Raw genomic sequence first — 20,953 nt, 5'->3', positions numbered from 1 at the left:
TATTTCTAGTCAAGAGATCTTTAATATATTTGCTTCTTTTGAGGACGACAAGAGTGAAAATCAAGGAAGCTAGCGAAATATATACATATCAAACATGAAATTAGACATTTATATTAATTTAATAATGAATGACATTATAGATCTAATGAATGATAAATTTTGTTAGAATAGGATTCATAAAAATTTTATGACATCTTAAAAATTAAATTTTAAGTCTAATTTAATTTTAAAATTTGGATTGCATGATAAGATATATATTTATTTATATTTATATGTTAGGTATAATTACTAACTTAGTCATCTAATTTTTTGGTTTGATTCAATTTTGATCATCTTATCATTGGTTGGTTCAATTTAATTCTCTAATTATTTAAAAAGGTTTAATTTTGTCATTTCTGTTAAGTTGGAGTTAATACTATGTTTGTGTAGAACATGTGTCAAGTCTTGAAATTTTTAATTTTTTCTAAAAAATTTATAAACTGTCACATGTCATGTTATCATCGTGTCCTGTATCATGTTATCGGGGTGCCACGTAATAGTTTACAGTCGTGACACGTGGTAGTAGTAATAATTGTTTTCAATTTAGTTTTCTATTTAAATTTTTAGTTCAATTTAGTACTTCTATTTTTTTAAAGCGATTCAATTTTGTCTTTTTCAATGTAAAATCAAATTAGTAAATAAGGTTAATTACAATTTATATATAATTTTGCAATAATTTTTTAAATATATATATCAAATAACTTTATCTAAATATTCAAATTATTTTATCTTTTACATTTTTACCTTTGTAATTTTTTACACTTAAAATTTGTTACACTTGTAATTTGATGTAAAGTGTACAAAATTACAAAAATAAAAATGTAAAAATTAAAATAATTTGAATATTTAGATATAATAATTTGATAATATATATTAAAAAAATTATTATAACAATTTATTTATTAATTTATTCTCGATATATTTTTTAAACGTGTTATAAATATATTTTATCTTAGTGAAATTGAGTCTCATTAATGATCTTGGAAGATGTGAAAATGATTAATGAAAGGTGGGGTTAGAATTTGAGTTGCTGATGCCATGATCATAAAAGAATTGAAATGGAAAGAAGTGGGTGGGGTTACCACTTGGAAAATTAGTGGCCTCAAATATTCATCTCACTCTCATGCACGCTTATCGTCTAACTTCACCTAAACATCGTATTAAATTTGTCGCTATGATTGAACCAAGATGCAAGAAGAATATTTAATTCGATGAAGACCGGTTCAGAAAAATAAATAAACAATTAAGCACTAATTAACAGAAAGAAAAATATAAGTACCCGTGACGGCTCCATCATCGTTACGAAAGCCAACGACAAAGTAATGAACCCATTTATGCATATATTTTTATTTTAATAGATTTTTTTTATTAATTAATATTTAATTTTTTTAAAATTAAATATGGTATATATAATGGAATGAGAATGGAACAAAAATCTCATTCTCATTGTCTATGGAGAGGGAAATAGAAAGAAAAAAAAAATCTTAAAAGTTAGAATGAGATAATCAAATTCAATGTAACTTTATTTCTTGTAGTCTCCAATGATAATTGGTTGGTGATCTAAGTGAGATCGAATAAAAATGTTAAGCTACAATTTTGGTATAAGACTAAGTTTTTTTTTCCTCCATTTTGTATTAAGTAACACAATAAATTAGCACATAATAACTATTGATATAATTAAATTTAAGTTGGATCAAGTAATTTTTAACAGATAAAATGAGCCTAAAAAATCTAAACTCTTATTTTTTCAGTTAAAAAGTCTTGCATCAGTTAGCAGAAGAAATTAATATTAGTGTATAATATTTTTTTCTTAACTTATTAAGGTACTGTTTGAGGAAAGAATGTGATAGAATCATTAAATTCATAGTGAATAATACCGGCGACGGATTCATTGTCTTTTTCCCGAAAAAAGTAATCTAATTTCTTTTGATTTTCGTGTTGAGCGATCAATTTCAATTTTTCAAAAAACAAATTATAGAAAAAAATCAGTTAAATTTTAAGTAAAATTATGTGACTTTTATAAAAAAAAAGTAACTAACTTCATTCCAGTTCGATACAGTTATCAATTCAAATACGCTTATCTTAAAATATATAAAATTTGAACGATAACAATATCTAAAACATTTATGCTAACTTTTTAATTTTTTTTTCTGATACATATATGAAAAAAAAAAACTAAATGACCAAAATTTTCGAATAATTTTAAATACATGATATAAGTAATATTGTTGGCATGGTTATAATTTAAACTCATTTTAATTTTTTTGTAATTAATTATATGATCAAATACATTTTGTTTTTATTTAATTTAAGCAATAATGAATTTCCTACAAAAAATAAAATATTTATAAATAACATTAAGTAATATCATTAATTGAATTTTTTCGTCTATAATAATAATAATAATAGTAAAATATTTGTTCATATTCATACCTTAAAACTCCTTTAAGCATCAAACTTTTTAAATGCATTACGCAGCGTAGATGTTTATTTCTTGGAAGAAAACATATAATTGAATGTGTTTTGTATAAATTTCTTAATAAGTATTTTTTTTTAAAAAAAATCTTTATAAGTTAAAATTAGTTTGCGCATAAAGTTGATAATTAAAATTGTCTCATATAATGTTTTAAATATTTTATTATATTTTATTATTTTAATAAAAAAAAAATTGTGATGACAAATTATTGATATATTTTGAATGTCAATATATTCATAATAATATCTAGCATGAGTTTATTTGAAAAAATGCATAATTAATATATAAAGTCTAATTTCTAATTCAAGTAAAATGTTACTTTTTAAAATATTAAAAAACTTGAATGAAAAATCAAATATAAAAATATGATGGAGGTTGAGATCACTAACCTTTTTCACACATTCATTTTAATTTTTATCCAACAATTTCAATTACTCACTAAATTTAACAATCCACGATTTTCATTTTACTCTAATCCCTAAACATAGAAATTGTGAATTATTTATGTTCACAATTCCTTGGTGAAATTTGTGAAACAATCAACATTAAGATCAAAAACTTAAAATTTGACAAATGGGTTTTACTCCCTCGTTCCTAGAGATAAAGTGTTTTCACCTAAATCCTAATTAAATCAAAGTTTTTCAAACAATCAATTGAATTAATGAATCTCGGTGAAAGGAAGAAAAACAAGTACATGATTGGGATTAGGGATGTCAATAAAATTCGTAAATGTAAGTATCCGTATATAAAACCCACAATGGGTAGAAAATGGATCTGTAAATGGATAATCGCGGGTAACGGGTATGAGTATTTTTAATACACGCATGTTAACTGGGCGGATACGGGTATCATAATATCCGTATTCGTGATTAAATTAAAAAAATATGATTAAAATATTAATATATTGATTTCAAATGAGTTATTTTTTTTATCAATTAGTTTTTTTTTTAAATCATTTCTTTGTAAATTGTAATTCAACACTATTTAAATGAGTTATTTGGACTTTATTTAAAATTTATGAATATTATGTATTGTATTTTATTTGAATTTACGAATAAAATATGTTGTTAATTTTTTTTTATTTTTTATTAAATACCCGCGGATACCTGTGAATATCCGTGAATATTAAAAAATTATGTGGATACCCGCATCACGGATACCACGAATATGGATACAGATACAGAACGAATATTTATCTAGCGGGTAGGGTAGGGAAAACTACTGTCCTTACCCTACCCTGCCACATTGACATCCTAATTGGGATACTACATCAACTTCTAACAATAATATGCTTACTTGCTACTTACACCAAAACTATAAGACCAAGAGTTAAGAGTGGTGTTTCTATAAATTTAGCTTTATGGAGAGGGACAACTACTTAATACTTACACAAAAACACTAAAAGAAAAATGTTAAAAGATTAAGGGTGTAGTGTAATGTTTCCATAAATTTAGCATGTGTTGTAACTAGAGTTGGATATGTGGTTAAACTAGCCTAGTTAAACTCGAATCCACATTACAAAAGTTCGCTTTATGACTCACATCTTAAACGGATTACAATTTTAACATCTCACACCAGTCCCACAAAATGCACAAGTTATATGAATTTACATGTAATACACTTCAAACACACTTTAAGTATTTCTTAAACTAAAATAAATATGTTAAACTTAAATACAAAGTGAATTAAGCATTAAATTGCATAATAAAAAACAAGACAACAACATCAAATTTATTTCATCAATTATGTTTGATCACATCCTTAATGTCATAGGTTCTTCCAACTTTTTTCTCTTTAAAACTTTGTCAATGCATCTACAATACCACATGCAAATAATTAATTTTATCACCACAGTTAAATAAATAACAAGATTTTAATGTATTAGCACAACCTAATATGTTCGACTGTACAAGGTTTCTTCTACAAAGAATGCTCGTAAATCATAGACTCCGCAAGTAAAATTTGTTTAGTCCATGTCAAGATTGTAGTCTTTGAGCTTTTATCTAAAGGAAAAATTTATTTTGACACTCTTCTACATTCATTATTTGACACATTATTTTTCATTTCCCCCTTATAAAAAGCATGGCAAATGAGTGTGTCATCTTATATTACCCTTATATAAATGGTGACTTTAGTTGTAATTGTCAAGTAGTTAATACATTTTTATATAATATCTTAATCCAAATTTTACGATGACAAATTTGTCTATGCAACTCTAATGTTTCTCACTTATTTTTACCTTCGAGAACTATCCTATTAATAGATAAATAAGATCAATACAATTATAATGTGGAAATTTCAAAACTAGAAGAAAACCATGACCGTTGACAACCAAAGAATAAGGCGCCTTCTCCCTGCACCTCCAAGGCTTCTTCAGTACCCCTCAAATTTACCATTATACCCTTAATTAATTTGTAGGTGAAAGTGGGTGAAAACGGTGGAAGAGCAGTAAATGAAATTTACTACGTCAACTTGTCTCTGCACCCCCAAATTATTTCATACCTTCATTTTGTCTGTTTCTTCTCGTTTGTTCTTTGTTTCTTCTCCATTCTCACTGTGGTCCATTGCCTTCATTTTAATTTTCTCTGCTTCATTCTCTCGTGGTGGTTCCTGGTCCGAGGTTTAATTTTCTCTGCTTCATTCTCTCGTGGTGGTCCCTGGTCCGAGGTTTGTGTGTTCACTTTCATTAATTTTATTTTTGAAAGCTCTCTTCTTTATTCTCTCGTTGTCACTGTCCTCCATTCTCTTCTGTACTTGAAGGTGTTCCCTGTGAGTTCCCTGTGCTTGAAGGTCCTCCATTCTCTCCTCTTATCTTCTCTGCAGGTTAGCCTCTTCGAATTTGATTTGAATGGTTGGAATGTTAATATTAGTTTTGCATTTTTTTCCTTTTTATTCTGTGAAACGAATTTCGTGATACGTTTCAAGAAAAAGCGAAATGAATTTCAAAATCCGTTTGAAAAAAAGAACATGAAACTTTATGAAACGGATTTTGGAATCTGTTTCATATTTTTCTGAAACGGATCACGTATTCCATCCCTGGAATTTTTTTTTAAAATTTGTGAAACAGAATTCATAATTCGTTTCAGAAAAGTATGAAACGGATTTCAAAATTCGTTTCATATGTTTCCATGTCTTTGTTTTATGAAACAGATTTTGGAATCCGTTTCATACTTTTCTAAAACGGATTACGAATTCCGTTTCAAAAATTTTAAAAAAAAATTCCAGAAACGGAATACGTGATCCGTTTCAGAAAAGTATGAAACGTATTCCAAAATCCGTTTCATAAAGTTTCATGTTTTTTTTTTCAAACGGATTTTGGGATTTGTTTCATACTTTTCTGAAACGGATCACGTATTCCATTTCTGGAATTTTTAAATGCAGTTTTTGAATTTTTTAAATGAAGGGTTCTTGACGATTTATTAACCCTAATCTTTTGTTTTCTTTTTGAAATAGAATAATGTTGTTTATGTGCGTGTTGATTGTGGATTTAGTGTGTTGGTATTGAATGTGGATTTAGTGTGTTGGTGAGTGAGTGCAATGGTGTGCGTGAGTTTGTGAGTGAGTATATATTGTGTGCTTGAGTGAGGTGAATTTTTGAATGTGAATCATGTAATCAGTTTTGAATATCACCACCATGCAATCAGTTTTCAATGTGAGTTTTTGAATGTGAATTGACCGAAACAGTTTTGAAATTGATTAAACGTTGGCAAAATTTCTGTCTCACTTCGTGTTTGTCTGAGAACTTTGGATCTGTACGAGAACTTTACTTTGCATATGTAATGTGTGTTGTGTAATAGGTGAGACACTCGATTAAGGTGTCGTGTTGCATTCTTTTCTTTGATACTTGTTACATTGTTTTTTAATATTTTTATCTGTTATTATGTGGTTGCCCTAGATGGAGTTGTTTGACGTATTAAAATATTTTATTTTTTTATTATAACATAGAGCAAGAATATTACTCTAGTAGAAGTTATACTCTATTATTTGATTCTTAATCCATAACATTTGTGAAGAACAACCTACAGCTGATTAAGAGTGCATTTAAAATTTAAATACTAATTATTTTTCGGTTAAAAATTCTCCAAAAAGTATTTGAAACCAATCCATTAATATAAACAGTATCTAACCACATCAAAATTGAGTGAAGAAATAAGTCCAAACTTATTTAACGTAATCTGTAGCATATAAACGCAAAATACATTTCAGAAATAACAACAAAAATTTACAAAACGAAGTTCAAATTTCGTTTCTGAAAGTGTAGAAATGAATTACGTAATTCGTTTCATATAAAAAAAAGCAATAAATACGGAACGACTTTCAGAATCCGTTTATAAAAAACATGAAACGGATTCTGTAATCCGTTTCACATAAACAATGCAAGAAATGGCTTTTGTAATTCGTTTCTAAAAAACATGAAACGGCTTCTGTATTTCGTTTCATAATACACAAAAATTTTAGGAGCCCCTTTTGGCATAGATGGAATGATTATATATATATATATATATATATATATATATATATAGAGAGAGAGAGAGAGAGAGAGAGAGAGAGGTTCATAAATCACCGTGAACACGAAAAAACATTACAAATTTGAGAAAACTTAACTGGAGGAAGACGTGTGTGGATTAACTACAGGGAAGGGTGGCTCTCAGTGTCGTCACGGACTCCTCTTGGGTTGGTGCTTGCTGCTGCTCGATGATCTTCTCCATAAATGAACAAATGAAGGCAAAGAAGGAGGCAAAGAAGGAGAGAGGAGGAAGCGGAAAAAAGAGAACCTTTTAAATGTGTTTTTTAGGTCAAAGAATCAAATAATCTTTGGGGGTGCAGAGGTGTGCCCAGATTCGCTGGCTGTGCAGGGGTGCAGTGCAGGTAATAATTTTTTTACTGCTTTTTCTCTTTCTTAATTTAACTTTCAACTTGGGCAAAATTGGAAATAAAAAAAGTTTTGGGGGTACAGGAGAAATGCTTTGGGGTGCAAGGAGAAGCCCCTAAGAATAATACTATATGAAAACTTTTACAACACATAAACAATTTTCTCACTCTTCAAAGCAAAAATTTAATTCAGACTTCACAACATTATACTATAAGAATATACAAGTCAAACACAAGTTTAAAGTATTTCTGATGGTAGTGTCCAATAATGATGACTCAAGTGTTTGGAAGACCTAAAACAAACTTAAGATTGAAGCTTTTATTTAAAATTTATTTTTTGAGTTTTTTTATGCAAAAATATTTATTAATAATAAAAACATAAAGGGAAAAAAAGTAATAATAAAAACAAGTTAAAAATAAATTTAGATAAAAAATACTAAAAAATAACCTAAATAAATAATAAGAGTTAAATAAAAACCAAATTTAATATAAAAATATATAGTATTAAGACTTATCAAAACACAACAAGCTTAAAAATTTATTTATTTTTTTAAGCAAAATAGCACAATATAAAAATATATAGTATTAAGACTTATCAACTTATCTTACTTTTATTTCCTAAACGAATAACAAATTGAGTAAAAGTAAGTCGGATTAACCATTTTACTATCCTAATTTTCTTAAAAAATTAATTTAAATATGATCATGTTGGATCTTTAAACATACGAAGATCAAAATTATGTTATTTAAGGATTTTTAAACATACGAAGATCAAAATTATGTTATGTGAGGATCTTTAAACATACAAATATCAAAATTATGTTATTTGAAAAGTATTGAATTATTCAAAAGTCATGATTCATATCAATTCTACTTTCACATTTAATTATGTTTAATGGAATGTAAGATAAATTAAATACAATTTCAAAAGACTATAATATCATCTTTCCAGCAGCATATCTTGATGAACAATTTTGGGAAGCCAAATAATACGGTCAAAATTTATATATTTAATTACTCTCATACAATAATAAAAATGAATATAATTTAGTATAATTGGAACTATAAAAGAAAAAAACATTTATATTTAAAGGATTGTCGTTCGCTCTTTCATATTTTCTAACTAATCAATAATTGAATTAAAACTAAAATTTTCAACTATTTCTTTTTCAAGATAAATAATGACAAAAAATTCACCTTATCGAAGATTTACATAATTCAAACATGGTTAATAAATTCTTCAAATATTGATGGTTATGAGCATCAAGAACAATTTTAAAGTTGTATTTCATACAAACCCCAAGTTTAAATAAGTTCTTCTAATTTTATTTCTTTTATTCATTCAATATTTCCATATTTGAAAATATTTTTCTGGATCATGTTTCAATGAATTAATATGAAACTTCTCATTTGTTATTATTCTAAACTTAATTAATGACTCCTCTAATTGAACAATTGAATAATTAGGATTATGTTTTGTTTGAGAATATTTGAAGAAGTTGAACTTGTCTTCTCATCTTCACTAATAACTTCCTTTTTATCACTTCTAAAAATAAATCTATTCTTTTATTCTTAATCAATTTTTTTTTAAAAGAAAAAGTTTAAGACTATAAAATAACTCATCATATTCTAATAAAAAAATTAAGAAACGTAATCACAAAAAAAAAATGATAATCAAGTCACAATTAAAAATTGATTATAAAAAAAATAAATGGTACATGACTTTTCCTTCTATATTAATAAAAAAATGAACATATAGAAGGCTTATGAGATAAAAAAATGTTAATTACTAAACTAATATTGTATTATCAAATAAGACAAGAGAGGTGTATTTTTTTTTCAAGAACGAAAGAAAAATAGTAAAAATTGAGAAGAAATAATGAGTTTGTGTTTAATTTTATTTTTATTTTTTAAAACAAAAATTAAACATGTGACAATAAAAAATGAAAAAAAAAATTAACATATGCCTAATTTATATATTACATTTAATTTTCAATGTATATTATATTTAGTTTAAACATTTTCAAAAAATTTAGGGGGGCATGGCCACCCCGGTCCTTCAAAGATCGGCCGATGCATTTTTCTTTTGTTTTGTTTCAAGCTTCTCTTACATCAAAATTAATTTTGCTCATAACATTATGATTTTAGCTATAACATTCCAAAATTTACTTCACAAGGTAGATTGAGAAAATAAAGATTCATTGTTACACTATTAATAATATGTTTAAACATTTGATTATTGAATGTTAAAATGACAAATAAATATTTAAATTATACGAGAGATATCAAAATAATGATTGATATTGATTGCTAATTTAACTTTTCATAGGTGAAATTGGCACTAAGAAACTCTAAAAGAAATGCCACTTTAAACTTTTTTAAAATAAAAAATTATTACTTCAAAACTTCTATCAAACTTATATCACTCAAATCAATCATACTTTTACACTTGATGTTTATCCTTCTCCTAAAAGGATAAAAAAATATACGACTATACCTTTTTTTTCTTTTCAAATGTCAACTTCAATTTTCCAAACCTAAAAGAATATCACATCAATAATCCAATGGAGCTTACTAGCTTATGGACAAGAAGTCATTGAGCCATCCACACCATTATCATGTTACTAGATTCTCGTGGCCATTAGTTTGCATGAAGATTAAATTGGCAGTTGAAGGACTTTTGTCGAACAGTTCTCATTCTTTGAACTAGTCCAAACCCTAATTAACCAACATGTTCTTAAGAATCTTTAAGGATGTTTCAAACCTACCATGACAATTTGGTGCATGATCCCAACCTTTGTGCAAAACCATTAATCACACATCATTCTTTCATGGACTAGGAAGCAATATCCCATTCCCTTCCAACACTCATTTCATTTGGAGAATTGCTTTATGCTAATGGACAAAAATAGCACCTAAAGCATCCATGACTAAAGGAGATTAATGTAAACAGAAAAAAAGTGTGGAAGGGCTTTAGGAAATTTCCTCACCAAAAAGGGGAAAATTTTCAAATCATGGTATAACATTTCAATCTCATGAAAAGTTGATGACGAGTTTTTTTGGAAATATCAATTTTCTTGCGGGCTTTCTTTACGCATCATGTCTTTTGGGGGGAACAAACCATAGTGCATTGGATGATTAAGATCAAGCTGTAATCAAAATAGTTGGCGTATCCAATAAAAACAAATCCTATCTATATATTAAAGGTTGTGCAATTCCGATTTTGTTCAACACGATGTGTTAGGGAATAGTTATCTACTACTAATAATTGTACCAGCTTGTTTAACTTCATCCAAGTTTGTGAGAATTATTCTATCTTAATTAGGATTAGACTCTTCCCTACCCTTTATCCTCACGATACAAAACTACAAAAGTTAAGTAGTGATCATGTTGAATAGGTTGAATAGGTGAGTGTTGATTATAATTAATAGCAGATTTTGATTAATAATTTTAAAGTAGTATTTAATATTTATGTAAAGTCATTGGAGTGTATTTCTATACATTATTAGATAGTATGACCGAATTATTTTTGTACGCGAAATTGAAAATGGTCTCTATCCAAAATTTTGATAAAATTCGGTCTTCAAAATTTAAAAATGAATAAATATAGTACTCCTAATCAAATTAAGTTAAATTTTTTTATCTATCAAAAGGTGTTTCAAGCTGATGTTTGAGTTATTTATATTGTTTGACAGGTTCCAACTCAAATGTCAATCTAAAATGTCATTTAACATTACATGTACGAAGATTTCGTATCCAAGTTAAAGAATTGCAAATATATTTAACTTTATTTTCTCTTATAAGTTTTGTATCACTTTGATATGAATAAATAATATGAAACAAGTATGTACTCCTTAATTACTAATAACATTGTTTTCTATTTATAATTTTGAAGGAAGAAACATTGTAAGCAATGAATCCAATGTAAGAGTCAGAAGGTTGAAGCTCTCCTATTTCTATCAAGACCCTTCACTATTGGAATATCCAGACTTTTCAATTGGGTATGGGATGAAGAGGGGATGTACATATTCGTTTTGTCCACGTTTCCATATCTGTCATAATACCCACCATCGTCATATCATTGTTTCTGTTTAAATTATTAAATACTCATAATCTATATAATCTATTCAGTAACATTATATATATATATATATATATATATATGTGTGTGTGTGTGTGTGTGTATATAATTCCTATTTTTTATTCTTCTAATTGTTTGACTTGACATGAAATTCACTTGCATCTCCAAGATATTTTTTCGTATTATCACAACCTTTATGCAATTATGTTCAAATAATATATGTCAATTAAATAACTTTTTGTCTCACATTTGAATATTTCTACTTTTTTAATACTTTAATTTATTGCATATTTTCTTTTTACATGAAAATGTTTAACACTTTGAATTAAAGTATTCAATAACATAAACCTTTCATTTACGAGATAATATAAAAAATTATATTATTTACTATGTTATTATTAATTTTTATTTCATTTGAAGAACTATTTCGTTTCGTTAAAACAATGTTCGTTATCTCTCAACTATTGAATAGGTTGATATTTTAAAAGTTTTTTTAGATATCTAATGTATTTTTCATCTTATCATATCCCTAATTATACATTTATTTTTCTTTGTGGGATTCATTCAATGGTCTCTCAAACGGTTTCTAACACACACATTTGTTTATTTGGTTTAATATTTTTATTTCTTGTTTATTTTTATCATGAAGTATACTATTTTAATATTTTTTATATAATTATTTTTATTTTCTAACTCATTATCATACATGTAATTTTATTACTAATAAATAAATTTTATTTATTATAATATAATAATTTAATGTAATTATCATAAATCATTTTTATTACTATCCAACATATATTGAAGTTCGAAAGATTTGTATTAAAATTATATTATTATTATTAGTTTAATCTTTATTTTTTGTGGGGTTTTGATCAAGTGATGTATCATAACTTTTATTAGTGTATAAAAAAATATTTTATTATAATTTAAAAATTGAGGTAAACAAACATTTAAAATATTTTTTAATTTGAATATTTTTTTTTCTTTGATATTTTTTAAATATTTTTAAATTTTATTAATTAGGTTTTATTAATGTTTGCAAATTTAATAAATATTTTTGTTCTCATGAAATTTTAATTGGTATTCTAATTTTAAATGTATACAGTTATATAATTTCTTTCTCCTTTTAATATTGACTATTTGATAATATTATATTTTCTTTACTATAATTTTTTATTATTTTATAAAAGTTAATTATTTGATATTAAAATAATAAAAAAGTAGATATGAATTCAAATGAAAATGGATATGAAATAGTGAAACTTATCTTTACCTTACCTGTTATCATCCTTCACTATATATAAAAAAATAGATTTATCGTCTTAAAGTATTTTATTACAGTATTTTATTAGAGGTGATATCTTAATCTTTTATATAAATTATTCAAGATTTCTTAATATTGAATTTTCTACGTGAATCTCCTAAAATAATAATAATATAATTATCTAATAAAAGACTAAAGGAAAGTATTAGTACATTGAAATTTAATTAATTTTTTGCTTTAATTTCATTTAAATGTTATTTTTAACTTTAATTTTGTATAAATTTAATTTAAATTTCAACCATTAATATGTATGTTTGATAAACTTAATGAATTGAATTAATATTTATATCTACTACATTTATATTATATGTTATAAATCTTAATGTTTTGTTTAGATTAATTGAAAGATGAAAAAAAGGAAAGGAGAAAAGACAGGAGTTTAAGAAATAAATTGTTTATATTGAAGAAAAATTAAAATTAAAATAATTATTTTACTATGTTTCTTCTAATTAATTATATCACTAATATAATATAAAAAATATGCTTCTTTTTTTTTCAATTTTTCTTAGTTTAAAAAGTTTATCACGTATTTTTCCACTTCGCTTTTCGTGATTTTAATTCCACTTCTCAAGTTTTCTTTACTTATCAAATAAATTGAGGATTACTTAAATAGCCTTATTGTTTAAAGAATGTATAAAAGATAATGCAGCGATTTAAGGACAAAATTGATGGTCTTTCTTCATTTTTCCTTCTAAAATATCAAAATCAATAAATTTTAAAAATTCAGCTCTTAACTCGAGGCTAAAAGTTATACATAAGAAACAACCATTAAAAGACACGTTCATAGTTTTATTCATAATTGTCGAGTGGTTCATTTAGATTAATTAAAATTCCATAAGAGGTCATTCACATAAATATTTTCGGAAACAAAACTTCTTTAAATGCTTTTCAAGATTATTTTTTTGTTTTAAAATCTTTTTTTATCTAACATAATAATATGCAAATTATTTAAAAATGTGTTAGTAAAAAAAAGTGTTTTTATTTTTCTCCATGCAAAGTGCAAAGATCGAATTAATCATATGATGCACCGAATATACTACATGTGGCCCCTTCCCACTCCAAACCATTCCATCTTCACAAACTTAGTCGGATACGCCTCCGACATCTTTTTACCAAATCAAAAAAAAGTAGCAATTGCAACAAAACACATAAATTAAATTTAAAAAAATATATACATAATAAAATCCCTGATAATAAACAATAATAAGAGAAAATATAAAAAAAGAATAAATTAATTAATCAATTAATCGTTCTTTTTTCCATATTCCCCTCAGAAATTAATGCCGAAAAAAACTCAGTAGAAAGCATCACAACAAATAACAGTAACAATTCCGTGGTATTACAATTTCTCTCCCATTTTCTCAACCAAAATAGCGAAACAACCTTAAAAAGTGAGATCCAAACACTTCCCATGAGTTTTGTTTTTCTTGATTTTCTTGACAGCACAAGATCAAAAAGGCTGAAGGGAAACCCCAAAAGCGCGTTTCCGCAACGCACGTTCATCTGTGCGCAGTAATCAGCGTTTCGATGAACCGCAACCCATCGAACCGCGGCGCGAACTTCTCCATCGACGCCGCACTCGCCGCAGTCGATGACCGGATGAGGTCTCTCCGCACCCCGCCGTCCTGCATAACCGAAGCGCGCGTTTCAATTTCAACATAAAAAGGAGAATTTTCGCAAGAAAATTGCCAGATCCCGCGGTTTGACACAGAATCACGACGAAAAAAGAGAAATTTCGCGATTGAAGGCGAGTACCTGAAGAGAGAGCTTCGTGGAGGAGGAGGAGAGGAAAACGGCACTGACGGAGGCGGCGGCGACGGAGGCAGCGAGGAAGGCGGATTTGTTCATTGTTGGAGCCTTTGGCTGCCTAGAAAATTTAGGGGAATTTTCCGGGAAAATATTTCTGGTAAAATGGGAGAACTGAGAGAGAAAGAAAATTGATGAGTATTTGCGATTTTTTAATCGGGTTTGACTGGGTTATATATAGAGAGGGGGAAATGAATGGTTTTGAGAGCTTGGAGGGTAATAACGGAATAGCAATGAACATTAATTACGCGGCAATTGTTTATTGCCTACGCTTATTCAAAATTACCTTTTCCCCTTTTAAATAATAATAATAATTATTATTACTATATCATATATAATGAAATGGACCAAAGATTTTTTTTTTTAAAGATGACATCTCTTTGTCAATCTTCAACCTTTCCAGACACTTGAAATTTATATTTTATTAGTATTTTAATAACACATTTTTTAATTTCAAAAATATATATATATATATATATACTTACTCGGATGATACTCGCTTTGGTAAAGGTGTGTCAATCTCGTATCCATTTTTAAAAAAATGTCAATTACATCCGAACTTTTTAAAAAGTGTTTCAATTAGGTCTCTTTCAAACGGAAGTGACTAACGTCATTAAAAACATGCCACGTGTCAGTATGTGATTTTTTTTTTTTTGCAAAATAAGAAAAATGCCACGTGTCAAATCTCTGATGTGACACGTGACATTGTTAGTATCACGTGGCAATGCAATGCCACGTGTTAATGTTATTGTCTTGATTTCAATTAAGTCTTGGTATATGTCTCAATGATTCAATTTAGTCCCTACTTATGTATCTTTGATTCAGTTTTGACCCATTTTTTTTTAATAATTAAAATCCATTTTTAATAAAATTAAAATTAATAAAGTATTAATATTTTTACAAAAATTAAGTATTGATATTTATATTAAAAATTAGTGTAAAAGTCATTTTATTAAGTAATTTTTAACAAAAAAAGTATTAGTATAACATTCATACAAATAAAATTTTTTGTTTAAAATGAGTGAGAGACAATATTGTTCTATTTTGAAAAAAAAAAGTAATAATTAATAAAAAAACATGAGTACTTAATAAAAAGTAATTAATAAAGTAATATGTTAAAAAATATTTTTAATAAAAAATATTAGTATAACATTTATACAAATAATAATTTTGGTTTGAAATTGGAGAGAAACAATATAAATATCAGTACTTAATTTTATAAAAATATTTATACTTAATTAGTTTTAATCTTATAAAAAATGGATTACAAAAATATTTTAATTATTAGAAAAAATTGGGACAAAATTGAATTAGATACGTATGGACTAAATTGAATCAAAAAGAAATATATGGGAACCAAATTGAAATCAACACAATGACATTTGACATTAATACTGACATGTGGCATTGCATTGCGAAGTGACATTGACAATGCCACGTGTCATACCAAAGACTTGACACATGACATTTTTATTAATTTTTTTTGCAAAAAAAGTTAAATTTAAAAAAATTAAAAAAAAAATGTTGTGACACGTGGCACACTGTTAACGGCGTTAATAATTTCTGTGTGAAAGGGACACATTTTTTCAAAAGTTTGGATGCAATTGACATTTTTTAAAAGTGGGTACCAGATTAACACACCTCTGAGTATCATTCGAGTAATTAAACTATATATATACATATATATATATATATATCACTAATTTAAAACTTTATTTAAGATAATAAAATATCTTATTTCTAAAACCTATATAATTAGTTTGTGGTTGTAACTACTATTTAGGTTAAACTCATGAAACATGACTGTTATAAATGGAAGATATACTACTAACACAGTCCAGAAATATATCAATGGAGTAGAGCAAACACGAACAAATAAATAAATATTGTCTTCATTTATAAACTTTGGAATGTTTAAAATATTTATGCATATTATGAATATTTATAATAAAAATTAACGATTAAATTAATTCGTTGTATAATTTATTGAATTTAGTGGCTATGTCAATTCAATTTAATTTCCTAACTTTTATACTAACTTCAATTTGTTCTCTTCCATCAATTAAAAAGTATTATCAAATAATAATTAAAATGTTTTAATCATATTTTTTTTATTATTTTAACAAATTTCTAATAATAATTTCAAGGCTTGAAAACAAAAAATACTTAACACAATTGTACTAACACACGGGATTATGAAGCTAGTTCCTATTTAATATCATATATTTAAAACAAAAGCCTTTAAATAATTTATCACAAAAATAATAACGAGTCCATGAGACTGAGGTACAGATATATTTGTTTAAATTATCTGTATATAACAATGTAATTGTTTATCTTCTTTCTGTTATGAATTTTATTTAAAATACGTTTAAAATAAGGATACTTTTACCATTCATAAGGAGTTAAGTGTAAAGTTACATGATATTATGTTAAAGAGGATATATGATAGCAACTATGAAATAAAACATGAAAAAAAAAGAGAGAGTAACCAATAGCTATTAAGTAAAAGATTTAAAGGATTTGGTTTGACTATTAATTAATTTGATAGAGACAAAGTTTGGTATTGGTTTGAGGGAGAGAGAATTAATTTTTCATGCTTAAAATATTTTAAAATTGAAATTCAAGTTTTAACTATCCAATAAAGTCACATATAACACAAACTAATCTTTTGAGTAATTAAATCAAGTAATGGTAGCATGGTAGTCATTTCAAGCATTTAATCAATAATTAATTGAAAACAATAATAATAATAATAATAATAATAATAATAATAATAATAATAATAATAATAATAATAGTAGGTGGATCATTTTGAACACTTCAAGAGTCAAAACTCATTTATCACGTAAATCTCAAGGTGTAAGTTGTATTTTATTGGAAGGGGTTGAAAGACAATTGAATAGAAAACAATTAATTTATAGTTCTTTTATTCACCAAACAAGTCTTACAAATTAAAATTGAAATAATGATTTATAAATTAAATTACTTTTATTTTCTAAATTGAACTATTCAAAATTCTTATGGTTTATACTTTTATTTTTACTAGGATTTAAATATTTCCAAAATTTGTTTTATATATATATATATGTGTGTGTATGATTATTGCATGAAATTTTTATTATTTGTTTTATAAAATAAAAAATCGAGCCATCATAAAATTATAAATAGGGAAATCAACTTGTTAATGAGGAATACTGGAATATTAGTCTTATCAATCATGATAAATGGTTTTTAAATAAATAATAAGAATAAAATAAAATAAAAAAGTACTAATTACACAATCACACGCAAAGTAAAGCGTCTTTGAATTAATTAGAATACAAGAATGGAAAGATGATAAACGAAGAAAATAATAAAAATGAACTATGCGTTTTGATTATTATTTGTTTTGCAGTATATATAAACTAAAATGATAATCCGTTATGTATAAATGAATTAGATTTTTATAGATAATGGATTATTTAGTTTAAAAAATCAATTATTTTTAATATAATTGGTTATGAATAAGGTAACGTCCCAAATAAATAGATAAAGTTCATTTAATAAAAACGTCACATACATAATATCTAGAGGGTACTAAGATTTGGGATATGAAGTACTCCGTATCCCAACATATCCATAAAACATGAAAGAGGCCCCACACGGCCTAAAACAAAATACACTAGTGAACTAATAGTACTAGGTCTTGTACAAATAAGAAAAACATAACAAATAAATTCTTCAGCGATCAGCGATGGGCCCCATAGTGAGCCCAATACCCGTCCAGTCCATCAAGCTGTATCATTTCTATCATCATTACCACTGTTAGATGTTCCCCTATCTGTTCACATCAATAGAATTGAAGATCATCGCAATACGAGAAGAGCCACATACAAGACAACCAAACAATCAAACAGGGTAAGCTAGTGTAAAGAAATCTTATATCACAACAGTCAACATGCAATCTCAGGTCAAACATGAATAGCAGACATTCACACGTGGATTACCAAAATCATTTAAGACCCCCAAGACTTGACTATCCGGATACACATAATGAGGCACCACCACGTGGCAGTGAAATTATGTCCTAGTAATGAGGTGTGACCACGAGACCTTCACGGAATTATACCCTTACAAGAGGCACCACCACGTGGCCTTCGTGGAATTACGTCCTGGCCGTGAGGCACCACCACGATACTCGCGTGGAATTACGTCCTTATGTTGAGGCACCACCGGGGACTCCCCTTAAGAGGGTCCATGGGATTACGTCCAACAGATGAGGTGCCACCAAGAGATCTCACTACAAGAGTCATGGAATTACGCCCTACCCACACTTTATACATGTTCCACCCACCAAATCAGGAAGTTCCCATAACACTAATATCATGTATAAACAACAAATCATACAACTCATGTTTTCCAATTCATACCCAATAAGGTGACATACCATTTCTATAACATCCCGTCAGGATATTACTAATTTAAATAAATAAAACTATTAAAATTATAAAGCTACCACATTTATGAATAAACCTCATTTCCCAAAAACGCGGGAAATTTAAATTTTATTAACTTCCGAGAATAAAAGCAAACTTTATAGTTCATAAAACTGAAATAACATAATAAAACCTCTCATAAGAATTTACAACATAGTCCAACTCAAAATAATACAAAAATGTATAAAACTCCCAAGCATTTCCCTCGCTCCGTGACTAAGCCTCACCGGCTCCACCTGCATCGACATTCTCTGCTCCCGTGTATCGCGTACACGATCATCGCCAAACACAAGCAGATAGGGTGAGCTTATGAAAACAACATATATCATACCAATATCAAATAACCAATTAAACAGATGTAAACTCTACAAGTATCAAAATACCATCTCTTAATCAATTCTCTAACGTCTGGCCACAACCAGACCATTCGTGTTTTACCTCTTCTACTGATTACCCCAAGGTAATTTGCTGCCAAACCTATCGGCCACAACCGACAGAGTACGTGCGGGAACCAATGCCACGGATCACACACCGTAACGCCAGGTGGAGTTTCCAATTACGAACATAGTCCATAATGTCCCAAGACTACCAAACTCGTCAGCCAACAACTGAGGAGGGCAATCTATCTGGACCCATCCGTACTGGCCACAACTAGCACACTCACACCGGCAACACTCGCCAACCCGAGCTTAACTCAAGGGTTCCTCGTGTTCATCCGCCATCCCGAGCTCAACTCGAGGGATGCCATTCCGAGCTCAACTCGATCAACGTACGTGCTTAACCCCTATCCCGAGCTCAACTCAAGGGATACGTTCCGAGCTCAACTCAAGGAACCCATCAATCTTACCTTTAGAGCACCACCAAAAGCCTTGTAGAACACCCTACAAAGTCCAATAACTAAGACTTACAGCAGCCAAATTGCCTAGCGGGGGACACGTACCGCTAGGCGCCACAGCTTCCAGACCGCCTAACGGGGGACACGTACCGCCAGGCGCCAAGCGCCTCAAAATAGATTTCAAATTCTACAACAACCGCCTGGCGGAAACTCCCACGCCGTCGGGCGGACGCGACCCCATAGCGCTTCTATTCATTCTCTATCGCCTGGCGGGACCTCCCTCACCGCCATGCGCTATATCAGTTGCGCCACTGGTTACTGTACTGCTTTGAATTAAGTCACAGGAATTCATAACTAGACCACATTAGTCACTCAACCAAGTTTAATAGTTAAAGCTTCAGTGTATCACATTGCCACCACACCTCACATATGTTAACATTTCCAATTTACCTACAAGATGCACCTCCCATTCTTATCAAGGTCCTCCACTTTAAGGGTACTTCCCTGTTTGCATTCCAAGTCAGATCCCACTGAGTTCAGTGTTAACCTCTCATACACATTTTCTACCTTCAAATTCCAGCTAAGATAACACTACTCTCGAGTGTATATTTCCCTAACCAAAATTTCCACTCCCATCCATGTAATATATCACAGTATGTTTTGATAAAATAAACAGATTTATCTTATGTTAACATTCCTCACCTATCAATTCACAATTCGCTCATTACCATTACCAAGTTTATCTCTAACTCCCCACTCACAACCACCCAAGACTTGTCAACAAATCCTGCCACCTCAACTCATTCCTCTAACTGTTACAATTCTCATTTCCCATCCTTAACCTTCCTAATTTCATTCACTCTTCAACTTGACTTCAAGCTCCCCCCCATCCTCACTGTCTCGCACAAACACCCAGCAACAACACTACCGTGAAGGCGCCTGGCGGCAAAGCCCGTGCCACAAAGCGGCACATAGATTTCTGGGCAATTTCCCAGTTTTACAGCCCTTGCGAAAGTGATCCTTATACCATCTAGATGCC

The 20,953-nt window shown here is 28.3% G+C and overlaps 1 long non-coding RNA gene across 1 annotated transcript; it reads right to left on the bottom strand.

Moving 5' to 3' along the window:
* Positions 1–14,011: 14,011 nt before the first annotated feature.
* Positions 14,012–14,760, bottom strand: LOC114169027. The gene is made up of 2 exons (XR_003600812.1): positions 14,551–14,760; positions 14,012–14,420 (listed from the first exon to the last, which is right to left on the bottom strand). It is a non-coding gene; the product is annotated as an uncharacterized LOC114169027 (long non-coding RNA).
* Between the last annotated feature and the right edge of the window lie 6,193 nt (positions 14,761–20,953).

This window comes from Vigna unguiculata, chromosome 11 (genome assembly GCF_004118075.2).
Source record: "Vigna unguiculata cultivar IT97K-499-35 chromosome 11, ASM411807v1, whole genome shotgun sequence".
NCBI lineage: Eukaryota > Viridiplantae > Streptophyta > Magnoliopsida > Fabales > Fabaceae > Vigna > Vigna unguiculata.
Note: the sequence above shows the minus strand (reverse complement) of the source record. Positions and strands in the feature narration are given on the sequence as shown.